This window comes from Mustela lutreola, chromosome 11, assembly GCF_030435805.1.
Source record: "Mustela lutreola isolate mMusLut2 chromosome 11, mMusLut2.pri, whole genome shotgun sequence".
Taxonomy (NCBI): Eukaryota; Metazoa; Chordata; class Mammalia; order Carnivora; family Mustelidae; genus Mustela; species Mustela lutreola.
In genome coordinates this window covers 66,043,832-66,059,258 of record NC_081300.1, presented here as the reverse complement: position 1 = coordinate 66,059,258, position 15,427 = coordinate 66,043,832, and positions in this window count along the sequence as shown.

Here is a 15,427-nt window from a genome sequence, read left to right as displayed (position 1 = left end):
GAGCAGAAGCCTGGTTTTCAGGGAGACAGTAAGGGTAGGGCGTGGAACGCTCTGAGGGGACATGGTCTCTGGTGACAGGTGCACACTTGTGAAGCTACAGGGAGCAGAGAAGGTCCTTCTTTATTGCCAAGACTCTTCTGTGAGAAATACCACATCACCACACAGACTTCTGATCAATATCCTTCTGGTCAATACCTTCACTTGGTGAAGGTCCATTTGATGGCATTTTCCAGCATGCTCCATCCCTTGGACCAGACTTCTATCCCCTTCCACAGGTGGTGGATGTCCTCTCTAGTCATTCAGATCTTGCTGTGCTTATGGATTTGACCTTAGGGCAAACAGTGATCTCATTAATCTACACATGACTCTGTGGTTGCTGTCTCTCCAACTGGTCACAAGGGAAGGCCAGGCTCCCTGAACCTCACTCAGCAGAGGAGGCTGGAAGGTCAAGGAGCTGAGTGCAGTTCATGTCTGTTTGTCACACTGTTAGGGCAGGTACTTGTATATTAACCATATGCTTGTTGATGTTCTTGACTGAGGACTGGTGCACAGAGTCAGCACAGTGCCATCCTCACTGGAGGCTCACATGGTGCTGGTCTGGCAGGGGCTGCAAAGGCCCCACACACCAGTACCAGTGATCCTAATTTTCCTAATTTTCTTCTTCACAACATTTTCTTTTTGGACTCACTTTTTGTGAGAATATGATATATAGTGCATAACCCACTGTGTATGTTGTCAGTAAGGTTTTGGTCAAGAGTAGACTAGTAGTAGTTCAAGTTCGAGGGAGTCTAAGATATATGCAGATTTTAGACTGCACCTGTGTCAGCACCCCTAACACCTGCTTTGTTCAAAACTCAACTGTAATGTGAATTTTTCATAATCTGTTCAAAAAAATAAATAAATGTGGTAGGCTTCCTAACTCATTCATGTAGACATTGTTACACTGATACCAAAAGTACACCTCACTGGAAAGCTATAGATTGCTGTCTCTTACAAATACAGGCACAGAAATCATCAACAAAATATTGTCAAACTTAATCTAGCAACACATAGAAAGAAATAGACACCAGGAACAAAGAGATTTATTGCAACAATACAAGGGGTTTGAAAATACAAAAACAATTAGTAGAATACAGCATATCCATGGAATAAAATGCCAGACTCACATGATTATCTCAATAGATGCAGAAAGAGCATTTGACAAATCCAATATCCTTTCATTAGAAAATGACAGACCACCCAGCAGATGAGCACAATGACCATCAGCTACAAAAAGGCTGCTGCTTCCACTTTGGTTTGCTCCTTTTCACACAGGGACCATTCCTGTGATTCACCAAAACCAGAAACAAAAGAGCAAAATGAATTCTGACAACACCTCACTCCAGACCCCAATTCTTAACTTCTACAAAAAATATTACCTGGTTCTGACAAGATTTAAATCACAGACACCTTAGGTTCTCATTGTTTCTTCAGCCTCAGACAAACAGGAATCTTCCCCACAGACACTGGCTCTGCTGTCCCCAAACACATGTCCTGTACCTGTTCCTTCTTCTCACCCTCACAGAGTCTCTAGTGTCACCTCCCCAAAACTACCTCTTCCAACCTCTCCTTGCACAGTGTCATTTTCCTGATATCCAACTTAATTGTCTGCATATTACCTACTAATGAATGGTTTTTCCCTATAATTATTTGATTAGTTCATTGATTTGTGGTCATTATTTCCCTACTGGTCACAAAACCTTACTGTTAAGATATACAGATAGTAAGCAGAGGCACGAACAGACAAATTTCCTCCCAATAAAGCCTGGAGGCAGAAGCCTACTTTCCAAGATACTCTCCAATTCCAGGTCCCCAATCTACTCACTTTTTGTCTCAACATCTCAGCCATGGAGCTTTGCTTTTCTTTCATTCTTACTGACAACAGAGCTCACATGACTACTACAGGTCCAGCTGTCACACCATGTTCAAAAGGAAAGGCACTCCATATATCTGGTGTGTTTCCTTACTTCATGAGATCAAAAGTCCCCAGAAAAATCACCAGATGAATGACATAGCTATTGACCAGTGCTAAACACAGGGTCAGTACCGGCCGTGAAGGACATAGGAATAACAATGGTTTTGACTTTCAAATGAATACAGAAGACAAGACCTAGGTAAAAGGTCTACTGTCTCACCAAAACAAGTGTGTCCATTATGTCACCCCACCCACAACGTGGAAACTCTGAGAGAGCAACTGTCTTGTTCACAAAGCTTTCCCAGGATGGAAAGTCTGCCAGACCAAAGTGGGACTGAATAAATTATTTGCCAGGGGAGTGTTCTCCTGCCTTTATCCATGGAGCTGTAGCCACCACTGCCCTAATTTGGTACATCAGCCACCAGGGTTACTAGGAAGCAGTTCCTGAGTCCTGTGTCCCCCAGCCCCCAGCCCAGAACAATACCCATGATGACCCACCACCTCAATGGTGGGAGCAGTAACACCTCAGACGAGTTGCACTTTCTCCTCCTATTTTTCATGGATGCTCGGATCTCCTTCAGGCTGGCCTTGAGAGTGGCAGGGCACATAGAGTAGAATATATCTCCCTGAGTCCAGCAGTCCACAGATCAGGAAATAAGCATGTGAGCAGTGGGTTCTGAATCTCCACCGGGACTAAAAGATTTCCCTGCACCTCCAGACGAGTGGCCAGCAGGAGGTAGCAGAGATTAACCGGCCAAGCCATCTGGCCATGGGGAGGGTGTGGGCATCAGGAGTTCTAACAGGGAGTGTTGTTCACCAGCACCTGGAACCAGAAGGAAAGGTGCAGGTTTTCTACACTGTCGCCTTTGACTCTAATGTAAAATTCTGACTCGGGGGCTTTCAGATCTGTATCTTGGTGATTTTGTCTCCGTCTCTAGCACAGGTCCAAGACTTCATGCCTCCCCACCCAGCACATTTCTGATACACTCAGTCATTGTCAGTCTCTGCTCAAGCTGAGTTGGCCCCAGCATACAACGCATCCTGTGGATACTGAGACACAACATCTATGACCAGCCCTCAGGACACACACCTACATCAGCCCTTCAATGGCTCCTTAAAACTCCATGTGTGCTTGGCAAGGGAGAACTTTTGTTTGGGTTCTGATGTTTCCCAATGGACATATGGCTTAGGCACTGCACTGACTTAAGCCACCTAGTGCCTGCAGAGGAAACCTGCTATTGTGGGTTAAGAAAATGCAGACAAACTCCACCTCAGTGCTCCACCAGCACAGACCAGACCAGCTGTGTTGTCAGGATAAGCAGAGGGATCGAGTTCATTCCCCAGACTATGGACTGGGGGTGAAGCAGAATCCCCTGAACTAATGGTGGGTCTGCAACCCCAGCCCTCACTTCTCTGTGTCCCTTGGGGCTGAGACCTGCTCTGAAACCACAAGGCTCCTCAGCAGCAGCCCCTGAACCTCAGCTGATTTGCAGGACCATCTTATCCCTCCAGCAAGGGGATAAGAGTTGCCTGGGATGAAGCCAGCCCAGCCACAGGACTTGGGGAACAGAATCAGGTCACTCCACCATGGCCTGAACCCACCTCCTCCTTGGCCCCCTTGCTCACTGCACAGGTGCTACACCCAGGCTCAGACCCTCTGCAGCCCCCAGGGATCTGGAGCGATCCAGGCCCTGACTCTGAGCTCAACAGGGAGCTGCTTGTCGAGGGGAGGATGAACATGACCCTGCTGCAGGATGAGAGACTGGAGGGGGGCTGAGATGCTGGGAGGGTGGAAACAGGGCCCCGAGAATCCCTGGAGCTCAGGCCAGGCAGGTGATGGTGTTCTAGGGATGAGACCCAGAGCTGAAAGCCTAACACTCCTTTTCTTTCTTGCAGCATCTGTAGCCTCCTTTGCTGACTCAGCCCCCATCTGTGTCAGTGGCTCTGAGACAGATGGTCCAGGTCACCTGTGGGGGAAACAAAATTGGAAATAAAAATGTTTACTGGTACCAGCAGAAGTCAGGCCAGAGTCCTGTGCTGATCATCTATTCTAGAAGCAGCAGGCCCTCGTGGATCCCTGAGGGATTCTCAGACACCAACTCTGGGATCACACCCACCCTGACCATCAGTGGATTTCAGACTGACTATTACTCTCAGGTGTGGGATAGCAGTGCTGATGCTCACAGTAACACAATGCCTTCCCTGTCTGTGTCTCACTCTCCTCCAACACCAGGAGGCCTGTGCACAAAGCAATGAGCAGGTCTGACTCAGGTCCCCAAATGCAACATCCCCAGACCTCCCTAGACACCCACATGTTGGCAGTACCTGCACAAGGTGTACAGGGTTGATTTGGGGCTCCTGAGATTGTCTGGGCTGAAAATATTTGGAAATAGAGTGACTGGGCATAAGCATTAACAGAAAGAAACATCTGTCAATCGTCATCATCCCGCATTTCCATATGGTGGTCATAGACCACTCCTTCACCCAACTTCCCAGGACTAAAGCCCAGAATCTTCCAGCTCACTAGAGCTCCTAAAACCCTGCCACCTGCCAGCTGGGGATTCTGAGTGGAGCAGACCAGTGCATTACTCACTGTAGTCACCCCTCTTCTGGTCTCACATAAGCCCCCATCTCTGCCTGGAGCTCCTGACAGTCACAGGGATCCTCCTCACTGGAGAAGTGCTCTTGGTAGAAAACTGTCTCCCCAGGTTTCTGGCCATTCTCGGAGAGACTGTGTTGAATGATGGCCTGACCCAAGGTCCCAAGACCCTCTCTCAGGTTCAGGTGTCTTGAATGGTCCGAGCAGGAAGGCAGCCTCATCTGATGTCCCACTGTATGTCACTCTCTTTCTGCACTGTCTGGCCAGCCTCACTCCCTCCAGATTTCCTGCAAATGCACTTCTCCATCTCAGAGTCTGTTTTTGGGAACCCAATCCAGGACAACCAGGGACCTGAGGAGTCTACTATAGATCCACAAAGCTCTGCTTTCTCCTCCAAATCCAACTTAGCATGTGAGATCCCCAGACAGACCATATTGTATCTTCTATTTTTATACAATGAGAAAAGATGCATACACACTTGGTGCTATGAGTTCTGATAGGCAGTTGGAGAGTCTGTCCATCCTGAGAGTGAATGGGGGATGATGAGACAGTGGCCTCCTCCTACAAAGTGTCCAGGTGGTATACAACCATGGGACTGAGACCAACAATGGGTGCTGCCTCATTGATACTTCCCAAATGGTGCCCAAGAACTTCTCTTAACAGTCACCCTACCCAGAAATATGGACTGACAATGATCTTATGAAATACAGCTCAGCCTGTCAATGCAGACAAGTAATAAGCCAGCACAGCCCACCCCTCCTCCACATGACATTCACCCAGGTCCCCACAAATCAGGCTCCAAATAAAGAGAATATTTGGAGCCTTGCTTCCACGTCATAGGATAAATCTGTGAAGTGAACAACTATGAACATGTTCACCCTTTCCCTACAAGGGGATACAAAATACATTTTTGTCTACTTGTGATTTTTATTTTGTCCCAACTGATTTGATATCCCATAAATTTGAAAGTGAGATATAAAGTTAACTATTGTTAATACATTTGATGATAGTTAATAATGGGATGGAGCAAGTGAACAAAACAGAAACATATGATGACTATGTATCCAAACATTTTTTGTCAATTTATTTATTTTCAGTAAAACAGTATTCATTATTTTTTCACCATACCCAGTGCTCCATGCAATCCATGCCCTCTATAATACCCACCACCGGGTACCCCAACCTCCCACACCCCCACCACTTCAAACCCCTCAGATTGTTTTTCAGAGTCCATAGTCTCTCATGATTCACCTCCCCTTCTAATTTATGCTGACTCCCTTCTCCTCTCTAACACCCCTTGTCCTCCATGATATTTGTTATGCTCCACAAATAAGTGAAACCATATGATAATTGACTCTCTCTGCTTGACTTACTTCACTCAGCATAATCTCTTCCAGTCCCGTCCATGTTGCTACAAAAGTTGGGTATTCATCCTTTCTGATGGAGGCATAATACTCCATAGTGTATATGGACCACATCTTCCTTATCCATTCATCCATTGAAGGGCATCTTGGTTCTTTCCATAGTTTGGCGACTGTGGCCATTGCTGCTATAAACAGTGGGGTACAGATGGACCTTCTTTTCACTACATCTGTATCTTTGGGGTAAATACCCAGGAGTGCAATGGCAGGGTCATAGGGAAGTTCTCTTTGTAATTTCTTGAGGAATCTCCACACTGTTCTCCAAAGAGGCTGCACCAACTTGCATTCCCACCAACAGTGGAAGAGGGTTCCCCTTTCTCCACATCCCCTCGAACACTTGTTGTTTCCTGTTTTGTTAATTTTGGCCATTCTAACTGGTGTAAGGTGATATCTCAATGTGGTTTTAATTTGAATCTCCCTGAAGGCTAATGATGATGAACATTTTTTCATGTGTCTGATTGCCATTTGTATGTCTTGATGGGTGAAGTGTCTGTTCATATCTTCTTCCCATTTTTTGATATGTTTGCCTGTTTCGTGTGTGTTGAGTTTGAGGAGTTCATTATAGATCCTGGATATCAACCTTTTGTCTGTACTGTCATTTGCAAATATCTTCTCCCATTCCGTGGGTTGCCTCTTTGTTTTTTTGACTGTTTCCTTTGCTGTGCAGAAGCTTTTGATTTTGATGAAGTCCCAAAAGTTTATTTTTGCTTTTGTTTCCTTTGCCTTTGGAGACATATCTTGAAAGAAGTTGCTGTGGCTGATATCGAAGAGATTACTCCCTATGTTCTCCTCTAGGATTCTGATGGATTCCTGTCTCATATTGAGGTCTTTTATCCATTTTGAGTTTATCTTTATGTATGGTGTAAGAGAATGGTCGAGTTTCATTCTTCTACATATAGGTGTCCAGTTTTCCCAGCACCATTTATTGAAGAGACTGTCTTTTTTCCACTGTATATTTTTTCCCGTTTTGTCGAAGATTAATTGACCATAGATTTGAGGGTTCATATCTGGGCTCTCTACTCTGTTCCACTGGTCTATGTGTCTGTTTTTATGCCAGTACCATGCTGTCTTGGTGATCACAGCTTTGTAATAAAGCTTGAAATCAAGTAACGTGATGCACTCAGCTTTATTTTTGTTTTTCAACATTTCCTTAGCGGTTTTGCCGATGGCCTGGGCTGGGAGTGCCCGGCTTGCGCACCCCTCTTTCAGAGGTGGCTATGGGTCGCTTGCACGTCTCAGGCACTGAGAACGGGGCGCAGGTCCGTAAGCACCAGGCTGGGCATTTGCGCACCTCTGTCAGGGTAGAGTTTGGGGCGCGCGGCTTAGGCTTTGAAACAATGGCGCGGATCAAAGAGCGCTGGCGGGGCCTTTGTAACTCAGGGGAGCATGAGGGACGTGCGCGCATATCTCAAGCTTTGTGGTAGGGCTCACGTGTTCTGCCAACCAGTGTGGCTCCCATCTCCTCACAGGAACTAGAACCCACGCATTCTTGGGCGCGCTGGCGGCTTAGGGACCAAGAGCTGGTTTCTCCGCCGCACTCTCTCTGCCTCGGTGCTGGGGAGGCTGTCCTGGGACCGGGGACTTAAGCCCCTCTCTCTAGCCGTCCTGATTCCCACAATCTCCCCCCGCGATCCTTTGCTCTTTGGAAGTGCTTTCTTTTTTTTTTTTAAGATTTTATTTATTTATTTTTCAGAGGGAGAGTGAGAGCAAGCACAGGCAGACAGAGTGGAAGGCAGAGTCAGAGGGAGAAGCAGGCTCCCCGTGGAGCAAGGAGCTCGATGTGGGACTGGATCCCAGGACGCTGGGATCATGACCTGAGCCGAAGGCAGCTGCTTAACCAACTGAGCCACCCAGGCGTCCCTGGAAGTGCTTTCAACCAGTCTCCAAGTTAATGCTGGTCCCAAGACGCAGGGCACTCTCACTTGTATTGGGGTATTACTTTCCAACTGGTCACCTCTGGTGGCTCCCTCCTCCTTTTATCTTCTGATATCAGTCCCCCGTTCCCACTTCTCTTTACCTGCCCACTGGCGTCTTCTGCCCCTGTAGAGATCCAGACGTGTATAATTCTGATCTCAGGCTGATTTCATGGGTGATTGGAGTTCTTTGGTAGGTAATCAGCTCACTTTGGGGTACCGGCTGAAAAGGCGCCTCCTCCTACTCCCCTGCCATCTTGTCCCCCCTGTATCCAAACATTTTTACATCATAAGGAGAGAGCATGTGTTAGTTCTATCCTGTTCATTTCTTCCATTACTCAGAGGTCAGAGTGGTATCTATAATTACCTTCCTCACTGTCCAACCCATAGCCTCTTCCCTCAACAAACACCTGAGCTTTCTGGATCCTCCCTGGTTACAACCACCAAACATTCATTCTGGAAGGTGGGTCCCTTATCAACCCTGCTGCATTGGATTGTAGTGAATTTATGACTGTAATCACAGTCCCAGGGAATAATAGAGTATCGGCTCAGTCCATGCATACACTTGCTTACCCCAGCTGTGTTGTAGATATCCAATTGTCTTGTGATAGACAACAAGCTTCCCCTAGCCAGTGCTGCCTACTCATCTGGGTGATTCAATGCTGGGAAGGCGTGGTGTGTTGCCCTCTCAACCACCAGAGCAGTGTGGTCAATATCCCACTGGAGTATCCCATCCACAAGGCATACTCCATGTGGCTGGTATAAAGTCTATTCTTAAATCATTTTTTCTACATCATTACAGGCTAAAGATGAGCTCAGTGACCAGAGTGGGACAGTTAAACCCCAAGAACCAGGTGGCCTCATATGACCTAGGAAGGCAAGGAGAAGAAGTGAGACTTTCCACCATGACCGAGAACCTCACCCTGTGAAGTTCAGTGAGTACACAGTCCCAGGGGGAAGGGGAGGGATTGCTCCCCAAGATACACATGCAGCTGCAGCAGGACTGGGTGGGTCCTAGGCATCTGCAGGTGGGACGGCTCCCCAGTGAGCCTGTGGTGCTCCTCCTCTGAGGACCCCATTCTCAGTGCCTTCATGCCATCTCCCCGGCTGCTCCCAGCACAGGTGAGAGACCCAAAAGGAGACACAGTATGCACACAGGTGCCTTGTTGTCCATCCCACTCAAGTCAATGACGTCAGGGCACTGCTCTCCCAGTTCTCCCCTTTGCTCCCTCCTCACAGGGTTGGGGCCAGTCTGTCCTAAATCCACCTCCCTATACATCTGGGGTCAGAAGGTCACCGTCTCCTGTGCCATGGCAGTAGAGTCACTTGGGATATAATCATGTCTCCTGCTACCAACAGCTCCTGGCACATTCCCATCTGGCCATGGGATGGGGTCAGGAGTCACTCCTCACAGACCCCAGACTCCAACTCTGGGAGCTTGTACTCTTGGAGCATCTCTGGCTCCACAGCAGTCCTGAGAATGGTTACTTGGGAACTCAGAGCCTTGGGATTTATCCTCCAAATCTGTGTGGGTACCAAGTGAAGCCATGCAGTGCAAACCAAAACCTTGCAAACCAGAGCCATAACAGTGAGTACCACTTGGACAAAGACCACATGAGCTGGTACCACTTATGGTAGTGTGTGCATCTTTGACCAAATCCACATTGGCCAAGGCCACCTAGGCTGGTGCCACTAGGACAGATGCCAACTGAGTGGTGCCACTTGAACTGAAGCATTCAGATCTGGTGCCACGTGGGTAGAGGACCCATTCACCAATGCCTTATCCTCAGTGTCACATTAGCCATGGCCATGATAGCCAAAGACACATGAGCTAAGACTACATATCAGATGCCATGCAAACAGAAACCGTGTTTTCCTATGACACGTGGATGAAGCCCTGTCCACCCAGACCCTGTGAGCAGGTGACACTTGCTCATTTGTTGGAATGATGCTAAAATAGCAGCCAAGAAGAACACTGCATTGCAACATTCCTTCCAACCAAAGGTCAGCCCCACATCCTCAGAGGAGTGAAGCCTCTCATGAAGATGACAGAACAGGGTAATGGACAGCGTGATGACAGCCACTACCTGCCAGTAACCATGGCAAATGCTTAATGATGAGGCAAGAAGCCTCCACATTTTGATTCCAGGTAGAGGAATTTAGCTCTCATGCTTGGCCAGCCAAGAAAAAAGGATGGCCTCTGCACTGGACAATGAGGTAGAAATTCCCCCCATGCATGGAAATCACCAATGAAGGATACATTCCCTCATGCAAGTGGGTTCCAAGCAACATTGTGTGGTGTGAAGCCACATGATTCAAATGAAGATTACATCATGGGCACCATGTGGAGTGAGGCCACCTGAGGAGATGCCACTTGGACTGAAGCTGCATGAGTTGGTGTATGGTGAGGAGAGAGCTCTTTCCCAGGGACCTCAGTGATGAGGAACTGAGAACACAGCCACCTGGGCTGGTACAACTCCCTGTTGGAAGAAATGGAGAAAGGGAAGAAGAACATGGACAAAGAAACACTATATACAAGGATGTTATGTGGAATGTCAGTGCTAATCACACCCTGGAAATGGTCTAAATGCAAAGAAAAGACAGATTGTCAAACTGAGTTTAACAGTAATGCCTGACTCTATGTCCCATTTCAGAAAACTACTATAAATGAAACCACATGAAAATCCAAGTGTAAGTACAAGCTCCCACCAATACCGCTCTACAATGTAGAATATGAAACATTCACAGGGAAGACACAGAGAATGAACACTTAAAAATAGTTAGAATGAAATTATTTATATTGCATGTATTTTATACACACAAACAAAATAAGAAATATTCGCAGTGCACGTCTTAGAGGGGATGGTCTGGGGGGTGGGTAATAGGGTGATGGATATTAAGGAAGGCACATGATATAATGAGCCCTGAGTGTTGTACACAACTATGAATCACTGAACTGTATTCCTGAAAGTAACACACTATATGTTAATTAATTGATTTTAAATTAAAATTAAAAATAAAATTTAAAAATAATTTTTACATACAGACAAACAAGAGCTCCCATGTGGAGCTGAGAGGTAGGAACAGCTCCACAGGCACCAGGTCCATGAAGCCTTCCCAGAAGCACAGAGATTCTCTTCAGCAGCCTGAGAAGGAGCATTTCCACAGGAACCAGTGATGACATGACAGAATCTCGGGATGGCCAGGTCCAGCTGTAGGTTCAGGAGACAGAGCTCTGGATTCTTCACCATGACTGGGACCCTCTCCTGCTCCCCCTCCTCACTCTCTACCCATGTCTTGCCTGTAAGGCCCTGCCCAAGGGCTCAGCCCCCACAGGACCCTGAGCATGACCCTGAGCCTGAGCTCAGCCCAGGGAATGCTGCAAGGGTGGAGACAATGAGAATGAGCCCCAGAGTCTCCCAATTTTGCAGGCCCTTTGGTTATCTGTAAGATTAGCTTCCCCCTAGATAGAGTGGCCATGACATCCTCGTCACTACCACCTACTCAGGAGACAGAGGACCAAACAATAATGCTGAGCAGAGCCCAAAGACCCAGGCCAGGGCCCTGCATGGCCAAACAGCCTCCACTGTCCCCACAGGTTCTCCATCTCTAACCTGAGACATGACCCCACTGACCTTCTCCATGTGCAAGCCACAGGGGTTCTTTAGAGACCAGCCAGGATGGGGGATGGCAGTGAGTCTGGAACAGAAAGCCTGCTGCCCCACCTGGTGCCACCCTCCCTCCCTATTTCTTGTCCTGGTAGCTATGCCCTGAGGAGTTTATAATAATAACAACAACAACAATAATAATGCAGATTTATCGGAGAAAAACAACTATCATATGATCTCCCTGATATGAGGAAGTGGAGATACAACATGGGGGGTTTGGGGGTCAGGTAAAGAATAAATGAAACAAGATGGGATCAGGAGGGAGACAAACCATAAGAGACTCTTAATGTCACAAAACAAACTGAGGGGGACCGGGGGAAAGGGGTAGGGAGAGGGTGGTGGGGTTATGGACATTGGGGAGGGTATGTGCTATGGTGAGTGCTTTGAAGTATGTAAACCTCGAAATTCACAGACCTGTACCCCTGGGACTAATAATACATTATATGTTTGTAAAAAAAAATAAAATAAAATAATGCAGATTTATGTGCACAAGTAAGCTTTACACCAAAAGCATCACCTGTTCCCATTTATGACAATCTGCACTAATTGGGGTGGGGAAGCATCAGTCTTGACTTAATACACAGGAAACTGGATGTGATGGGACATTACAAGGATTTATCCAGATTTGGCCCTTTTCCAATGCACTACACTCTACCCCATATTCTTCTTTGTATACAAGATACCAGGCTAGTCCAGGACATTTCAACCCTAGGACAAGTACAGGAATCCCACTTGTCCTGCCTCATGTACCATGTATGTGGCCTATCTGTGCTGGGCTGGACAGGGCTTAGGGGTGAGGCAGCTGCCTATGGGAGGCTGGAAACCATAGTCCACATCCCTTCTCAGGGACAGGTGTTATGGGGAGACCTGGAGGAATAAAGCTTCTGGTCTGAGTTCTCCTCCACCAAGAGGGGGCAGCAGAGCTGCATCAGAAATAGCAGGACAGAGGCTGGGGCTGTCCATGGGGAGCCTCACAGGGACACCAATTCTGGGGGTCCACAGAAGTCCAGGGTTCAGTCCCCAGAAAGAAGTTGGAATAATCACTCCTATCTCCAGCTGCTGAAGAGACCTTGCTCTGAAGGTCAGACACACAGTGACACCCAGGACACTGACAGGAGTCCTGACATAGGAAATGCATCCCCCTACTCTGTGCACTGGTGTTCCAGGAGCTATCTCGTCTGAGCTGGACTTGTTGAGAACATCCTGACCACTCACCTTCTGAATCTCCATCCCCATGTCCAGGCAGAAGCAGACCCAGGATTGCAGCTTCTTTGCTCAGGAGGGTCTCATGGGGTGGGACAAGGAGTACTTGGAGTCCCTGGTCTCTGGAATGACTGACACAGCCTCCTTGTGAGACTGTCTCCAGAAATGGATTCTCACTACCTGAGGCCTGAAGTGGAGGAAATTTGCATACAGCTCTGGTCCCTGGGCTGTCCTTGTGCAGTGACACAATCCAACTCCCTCCTGGGATGCTGGCCTGGCTCCAGAACTCACCATGTCAGAAGACATGGCTGGGACCCTAACAACACATGGAGCTCTGAAGTGTCTTTTTTAGTCAGTCGTGATTTCACATACCAATCACTTGTTTCCACGAAACATTGATGAATAATCATAAAGGAATCAATGTGCTGACAATCTATGAGCTGGTCTGCTGTGGGATGGGGATGTCAGAGAGATTAAATCACCACGTGTCAATACACTAGACATTGTGATCAAACTTCAAAAGCAGATGGTCTGTTAACAAGTGGACTCTCACAGATAACGATGCACAGACATTCTGATGAGAAAGTTCCACAATCTGATGACATGGGGAGCATAGGATCACAGTGCCGCAGGGGGACACAGTGGGGACACAGTGCAGGAGGAGGAAGGTAATAAGGGCATAGGACCATCTTTCCTTGAACAGGTGTCTGCATCTCTCAGAGGACCCAGCCCAGCTCCATGGCTAGGCTCCTGAAAGACCCCAGAGAGAGCCAAGGGCAGACCCCATACAGAGTAGTTTCATTTGGTTATCATGTGTTCAGATGCCAGGAAAGTAACTGATCCCAGATGTTTGTTGTCGAGGATGGTTTTGAAACTGGCAGCTGCTTGGAGTAAACTCAGGGCTCTTCTCTTCCTCCTCAATCACATGTTCTGATCTCACAACTCGTGGATCACTTAGGAGCCCCTGAAGTGGAGGAAATTTGCATAACTACCAACAATCACTGACCCAAGGACCTAGAAAGGAATAAAAGAGGCTAGGGTGGAACCCAGAAGTGCTATGGTGTCTCAGGAGGCAGAGCTCTGGGCATTTCCACCATGGACTGGACCCCTCTCCTGCTCCCTGTCCTCACTCTCTGCACGGTGCTGTCCCTGGGCCCTCTGCAAATGCTAAGCCCCTACAGGACCTGAGCTGAGCCTGTCTCAAAACTTGAGCTCAGACCCAGCACAGCTTCATTAGGGGGATGCAGGGAAGGAGGCCCTGAACCTCACACCAACCTCTCTTCTGTCTTTTCAGGCTCCATGGCCTCCAGTGTGCTGACTCAGCCTCCCTCTGTGTCAGTGTCCCTAGGACAGATGGCTACCATCACCTGCTCTGGAGAGATACTGAGCAAAGAATATACACAATGGTACCAGAAGAAGCCAGGCCAATCACCCAAGTTGGTCATTTATAAGGACACTGAGCATCCCTCTGGGATCCCTGATCATTTCTCTGGCTCCGGTTCAGGGAACACACATACCCTGACCATCAGTGGGGCCCAGGCGGAGGATGAGGCTATTACTGTCAGTCATTCGATCTCAGTGCTGATGCTCACAGTGACACAGGCAGACAGAGAAGAGACACAAACCCCTTCCCCATCTCTGTCACACTCTCCTCCAGTCCCCAGAGGCCTGTGGACAGAGCAGTGAGCAGGTCTGACACAGGTTCCCAGATCTGAGATCTCCCAGCTGACCTACCTCACACCCTTCCAGGCACGCTCTGCATGGGATGGATCGTCAGCCATAAGAGAATAAGAATACATTTATTATAAGTACATTTATTCTGTGACCATGAGCACATGAATGACTGGATATGTTAAGAGACGATCTAGAAGACAGTTTTCAAAGGCAAGATCTTTTAAAAACACCCCTAAATGACCATCTTAAGTCCTGAGATGTAAAAATACAGAGATGATACTGACAGTGGATTATATGTAATAAAAGAAGAGACTAGTCATCTTGATGTCACATAATAGAGACTGTTCAAAATGAAACACAGAGTTAAATAGCTGGAGAAATTGAAGAAAATCTCAGTGCAAGAAGACAGCTTCTTTCCACCTTAAGATGTGTAATTGGAGTAACTTAGGCAGAGAAGGTTGGGGTTGGGTGATGACTGAAAATATATCTGAAGGGGAAAAGCCAACAAGTTTTCAAATTGGTGAAATTCATGAACCAATATATCCAGGAAGCTCAAAGAAGCTCAGGCACTGGCAACATGAGAGACAGCATAGCGCACATTATATGAAATTGCTACAAACCAGCGAGGCAGACACTCTTATAGCCAGAGAGGAGAGTCGTGTTCTTTACGGAAGAACCAGAATTATGATGGGAGCACATTTCTCATTATAGGCCACGTAAGCTAGAAAAGACTGATGCATTATTTTCAAAATATTAAAAGAAAATACCTGTCCATGGTGATGTCTACCCAGTGAAAATATCTTTGAAAACTGAAAGCAAAATAGAGTATTTTCTGTTGCAAATCATACAGAATTGACCTCCTGCAAACCCTCACTACAAGAATGCCCCTCAGACAGAAGGACAGGAAAGTAGAGAGTTAATTGCATCTACATAAATATATAAAAAGCATCAGATATCCTATGTATGTGGATAAGTATAAAAGCATCTGTATTTGT